Source organism: Hydra vulgaris, chromosome 03 (assembly GCF_038396675.1).
Source record: "Hydra vulgaris chromosome 03, alternate assembly HydraT2T_AEP".
Lineage (NCBI taxonomy): Eukaryota > Metazoa > Cnidaria > Hydrozoa > Anthoathecata > Hydridae > Hydra > Hydra vulgaris.
The window spans coordinates 23955518-23962330 of record NC_088922.1 but is presented as its reverse complement, the minus strand read 5'-3'; positions in this window follow the sequence as shown (position 1 = coordinate 23962330).

Below are 6813 nucleotides of genomic sequence, written 5' to 3'. Positions count from 1 at the left end.
TCACTCTTTGTCTTTGAAATTCCCATTATATTAAAAAAAACTATCAAAAACAATAAATTCAAACAATAAAATTTATGAAAATAGAAAATTATTTTAGATATAAATATAGTCAATTGATTTGCACACAAAATTATTAAGTTATTTTGAGAAAAATAATAAAGGTATTGCCTTCATCAAGTATGGTGCAAAACGGAGTCAAAAGGTGTTTGTCACTAGATAAAAATACTTGTGCTTTGGAGTAAAAGGACGAGGCGTAAAAAGTCGTAAAAGTTAGCACTTTACTACTGTAATAATCCCGACAGCGCTAATATATCTAAAACAAAATAAACCATAGTTTTGTATTTTTTTAAAAACTCTGGTTCAGTTTGGCACCATACTGTATATATATATATATATATATATATATATATATATATATATATATATATATATATATATATATATATATATATATATATATATATATATATATATATATATATATGTATATATATATATATATATATATATATATATATATATATATATATATATATGTATATATATATATATACACATACACACACATACACACACATATATACATATACACACGCATACACACATATACACACCCATACACATATACACACATATATATACATATATACGTATATACACACACATACATTCATTTCATAATATAATTGAATATAATGTGTATAATTAAAGACTCTAGACGTTATTATTAAACGTTATAATTTAAAAAATATATATATATATATATTATTAGACGTTATAATTAAAGACCTTAGACGTATATAATTATAGACTTTAGACGTTACAGATTCGGACGGACGTTCAAATTTTGTCTGTTCATTCAACGTTTAATTTTAATCAGCTCATTCTCATACCGACTCCATTTCTAACAACTATAAAAAATGGAGTCTTGATATAAGAAATGAAGTCTTTTTTTTCCCCTAAAGGCCTAAATTTAATATACACGATTCAAGACGTGTGGCAAAACTCATTAGGATAAAAATAAGGTTATTGCATAAATAATTAAATAACAGTATTGAAACAAATCATGACAAAAAAATAAAAATAATAATATTTTTGACGATATTAATATATAAATAAAACTTAGCAAAAACATTATTTTTGGCTAGTTTTAATGTCTCCAATGGCACACTCGGCGTTGCTTGCATTAGGACCAATTTTGTCACCAAAAATAGTATCTAAAGAAATAAAATTTATCACAAAATTATCTGTCAATCATAGAGCATGTTTTAGAAAATCAAAAATAAACAATTAAATTCAAAAGCAAAGTAAAGAAACTTTGCTTTTGAATTTAATTGCCAAAAAGTCAACAAACTAAAAGACATCCACAATAAAAATTAATAGTAAATACTTATCATTAGTTTTGGAAAGTCATACATAAAAAAACTAAATTAAAATAAAAAATTTCTTCCATCCTCGCTAAATAATGCTTGTATACAATGATAGAATTCAAAACATTATTAACTGTTTTCCGTGGAGTCGCTCCTTCCACTCCTCTTATTTGAGTAACCTTAAAAATTATTAAAATAAATTAAAAGCATGATTGAATATTGAACCAAATTTAAATACCATATAGAGTCACATTATATTGTGAGCAGATGGGTCACCTTTTTTTACAAGATTTTATAATTAATATATATATATATATATATATATATATATATATATATATATATATATATAGAGAGAGAGAGAGAGAGAGAGAGAGTGAGTGAGAGAGAGAGAGAGAGAGAGAGAGATAGAGAGAGAGAGAGAGAGAGAGAGAGAGAGAGAGAGAGAGAGAGAAAGAGAGAGAGAGAAAGAGAGAGAGAGTTGTGTTGTATTCTGTTGGATTTGATACAGCTATTTGTCGCTTTAAGAGTAAACGATATTTATAAAATAGATTAAAATATATTAAATATTTAAACGAAAAAAAATACGAATTTTTTATGGGACTTAAAGTTTCATGTCATTCGGCAATCATTCAGCCATGTATTTAAAATCATTAAAATAAAGACCGTTACAAAAAATACAAAATTGCGTTGCAACGAGATCAAACGTCAGTTTTCACACCAAACGGGAATTTATTTAACCGGTGTCAAAATTCGATATCAAAATTTTTTTTCTGTGCCTACATGCCAAAACCAATTCACTTTTTTTATTTAAAAAGGTTCTTTATTGTACATTGAAAATAAAATACTCCTCATTTATGCAAAAGTTAAAATTGTGGTTTTAAATATATGACTGAATGATTGCCGAATGGCATGAAACTTAAAGCCCCATAAAAAAGTCGTATTTTTTTCATTTAAGTATTTAATATATATATATATATATATATATATATATATATATATATATATATATATATATATATATATATATATATATATATATATATATATATAAAGGGTGCGGCAGCGATTCGTGAACTTTTTAGAACATTTTTCAAAATAAATTTTTAAAGCATTAAAAAGTTATATTCATTGAATTTTAATAGAAGAAGGTTGAAGATAAATACTTTTTCCACCTTAACATTCAATTAAGTCTCCTTTTGTTTGATCACTGCCTCAAGCCTAGGATGGAAGGACTGGCAGGTGCTTATTGTATTGTCCCTTGAAATTGAGTTCCAAGCACGGGTAATTGATGACTTCAGTGACTTGGCACTTGAGTGGGCCTTTTTGCAACCCTTACTCTCAACGACACTCCACACATTATAGTCAAGGGGATTCAGGTCAGGGCTGGATGGTGGCCAAAAGTGTTTGGGCCAGAAAATACGCATATTTTCCTGAAGATATTGTTGAGTTTCTCTAGACCCATGACAAGATGCGTTGTCCTGTTGAAAAATGTAATTGTTTTCTGGGAATGTCTTCTTCAGCCATGGCACCACATAGTGTTTTAGTAAGCTAATATACACATCAAAGGTAACTTTTTCTTTCTCTTTGATGTAGGTTGGTGGACATTTCTCTCCATTAGAAGCGATAATTTCTAGCATCATGATGGACTGAGGGTTCTTGGTGTGACACACAGGTGGTGATTTGTCAACCTTCTGCACAATGAATCTGTCATTTTGCCTATTTATCCCACAGTCAACACTAAAAAGTTTTTTATCTGAGAAAACTTTAACTGTTGACAAAGTTTTCTCAGATGAAAAACTTTTTTGATTGTTCCAATGGTAAAAAGCTTCTTTGATTGTTCCAATGGTAACGTTTTTAGTCTTTCTGTTAAAAGTTAACACGAAGGTCAGGCCACCCTGACTTTTCCAAGTGTTTTTAGAGTTCTTTTGATTATCCTTTCACCAACATTGAACAGGTTTTTTAGGCGTTTTTGTCTTCAGAAGCATAAACAGTAATTTATATATTTGACACTGGCTTGGTGTTTTTTGTTGTCAGAAGCGTAAACGGAAAGTTGGTAAATTGGCTTAACACACAGCAATAACCATTGTATGGCTATCTAGATCCATTTGCACAACCTTTTGAACAATCTGCAAATGGTGAATAATATTAGCGATTAAGATTCAATAATTATTTTTGACAACTTAGATTCAGTGTGCGCAAGAGATTTATCTAGAAAATTATGGACGTTACTGTTCACGTGTGTCAGCTGTTCAGAAGACACAGTAATTTGATTGATGCAAGCCGTAAATACCATAACAAAAGGAAATAACCATTAAAAAAAACAAAAAAAACGTTCTAATTTTTTCAATAGCGGTTTCCTGTAACAAGACCCGATAGTCTTGTTACAGGGAAACGCGGATACTTTGAGGATCCGCGTTCTTTATATTTATTTTTATTCTTTATTTCTTAACAATATCTTGACTTAACTTTTCTTTTTTTTATATTATTTGTATCTGTATTATAAATATTGTAATAAAGAACAAAATATATATATATATATATATATATATATATATATATATATATATATATATATATATATAAAACGTCAATTTATACCAAAAAATTAATTACAGGAAGCAGAGGGGGTTTTACAAATTTACAAGTTTTACAAATAAAATTGAGGAGGAAGGAGGGGGGGGGGGGGGGAGAGGAGGGAAGGAGCATGAAAAGTATCGACTGGTTCCCAAAAAAAAAAAAGTACCCAAAACTAAAATTCACCCGACTGAATTGTGTCAAACACCTAACTATATTTAACACCTAACAAAAAACGTCTATAAACTTGTAAATCTACACCTCCCCCACCAAAAATTGCCTCTGACAGGAAGTCATAAATTTCTTTACTACTGTATGTATGTATGTATGTATGTATGTATGTGTATGCATGTATTTGTATATATGTATGTATGTATGTATGTATGTATGTATGTATGTATGTATGTATGTATGTATGTATGTATGTATGTATGTATGTATGTATGTATGTATGTATGTATGTATGTATGTATGTATGTATGTATGTATGTATGTATGTATGTATGTATGTATGTATGTATGTATGTTTATGTATCTGAAAACATCCAAAAATACACCAACACCACGTGTCTCTTGAAGTACTTCAAAAAACAATACTACACAAAAGTTTTGTTGAAAAAACTAATGATGTCAAACAAAAAACGTTGAGTATGGAAACAAATAATTGGTTAAAATAAATATGCAAAAAATAACTTACCTCAAAACCTTCTAATTGATGGAAAAATAATTTATAATGAAAAAAATATACATAAGACTAAACACATTTTTTCTTAAAATGGCAGATGAAATTCCGTCAAGTAACATAAATTTTTAAGTAGAGGAATTATGGAATCTAGTTTGAATATATGCGAGAGACGAATTGCTTTTAAAAAATAATAAAATTATGGCTTTTGTCAAAAGCCATAATTTTATTATTTTTTAAAAGCAATTCGTCTCTCGCATATATTCAAACTAGATGAGGATATGGAAAGATGTGGAAGAATCTTATCAGTCGAATTCCTGAGCATAAACACTCAAAAGTTCGTAAACAATACTACATTCAATGGCATAAATTGGAACTTTTGATGAAAATTGATCAGTCAATTGAAGACTTTGTAAATTTTCAAATCCTCAATGAAGCAGCCATCTGAAGAAAAATTCTGTAACAAGTCTTTGATGTGGTTCTGTTTCTTGATGAAGTGGATTGGCTTTTCGTGGAAAATCTGACCTAATTGAAGATTCTCATAATAGAAATGTCTTAAGATTGCTCGCACTGATTTTGTAATATGACCTAATTCTCAAGAAACATATGATAAAAGTTAATCATAGGAAAAGGGACAATGACTTCAGGCAAATTACCTGTCAAATTGTTCTTAAAATGAACTCATTGGTCTTTGTGCAGCTGAGGTTCGCAGGTGAATTATAGAAGAAAGCAACTCTAAGAAGCATTTTTCAATTATAGTTGATGCCACTCCTGATGTGAGTCATACTGAACAAACTACGTTATTCGGTATGTACATCAAGAAGAACCTTGAATATTTTTAATTGAAAAGCAGTTCTAATATTTGCAGATTGAGTCAAGAAGACAGTATCAGATATTGCAATTTTAATTCTGAAAACTTTGAAAATTTTAAAAATTTGTCTTGAAAACTTTCTTGGTCAAGGCAATGACAATGGATTCAACATTTGAGGAAAGTACAAGAGGTTTCAAGCAATCATGCAAAAAAAGAACCTATTTTCTATATTCTCACTCTATGATTTTTATTCATTGAATTTGTGTGGACAGAATGCTGCCTCAAGACGTACAAATACTTAGACTTTCTTTGGAACTGTTCAAACAATGTATAAAAGTTTCTCTGCTAGTCCACAACTCTGGGAGATATTACAAAAGAGACTCCATGGTGTGTCTTTGCATGGGCAATCTGGAATATGATGAGCTGAGAGACTTAACAGTATTCGCTCCTTCTCTAATCAGCAAAATCGTTGAATCTTTGAAAGAAGTTCTCGCCTAAAATAAAAACTGAGATTAGAGGTGCCCTGAATCATACAAGCTCCTTTAAATGTGCTCTCATGTCTGAATTTGGATGAAAATCCTCACATTGATTGACTGCGAGGCAACTATTGATACTGAGGTAAAACTATCGATATTGAGGTTAAAAAGATTAAAGCATTGATCAGTCAAATCAAATCTGTTCGGGAGGAACAGCCTACAACTTTGGAAGAAGCCAAAATAGCTGCAGATACTGCAAAAATCAGTTCTGAATTTCCAATCCACAGAAAAGTGAAGCACAAAGGTTTTGCTGAGAAGCAAAATGAAGGTGATGGACATATCATGGAATAAACACAAACAGAATCAGGGGAAGAGGTAACATTTAAAAAAAAGTTTTTTTATCACATTTTTATCACATTTTATCACATTTTTTCACATTTTATCACATTTTATCACATTTTCACATTTTTTCACATTTTTTCACATTTTATCACATTTTATCACATTTTATCACATTTTATCACATTTTATCACATTTTATCACATTTTTTATCACATTTTATCACATTTTTATCACATCTTAATTTTGTGATTAGTAGACTCACTGTTCGCTTAACTGCTAAGAAATCTTTGTTATACTCTTTTTTTGTCTGGGAATATCATAAACTGATTGAGGGGGTGGGTCACCAAATTGACTGATGCTCGAGGCCCTCAAATCTTCTACACGGCCCTGCTTGAAGCCATTAGGTCGATACTACATGTAGTATTTGTTCTAGTATTGGATTTTAACTGCTCTTCGGTTGATTACAAAGCTGTTGGGAAGCGTGTACAGCATGAGATCGGATCCGTGACTGTCGTTTAGAGGTTTAAGGCGTAGTTGTTTTCGGTCGCAACTGT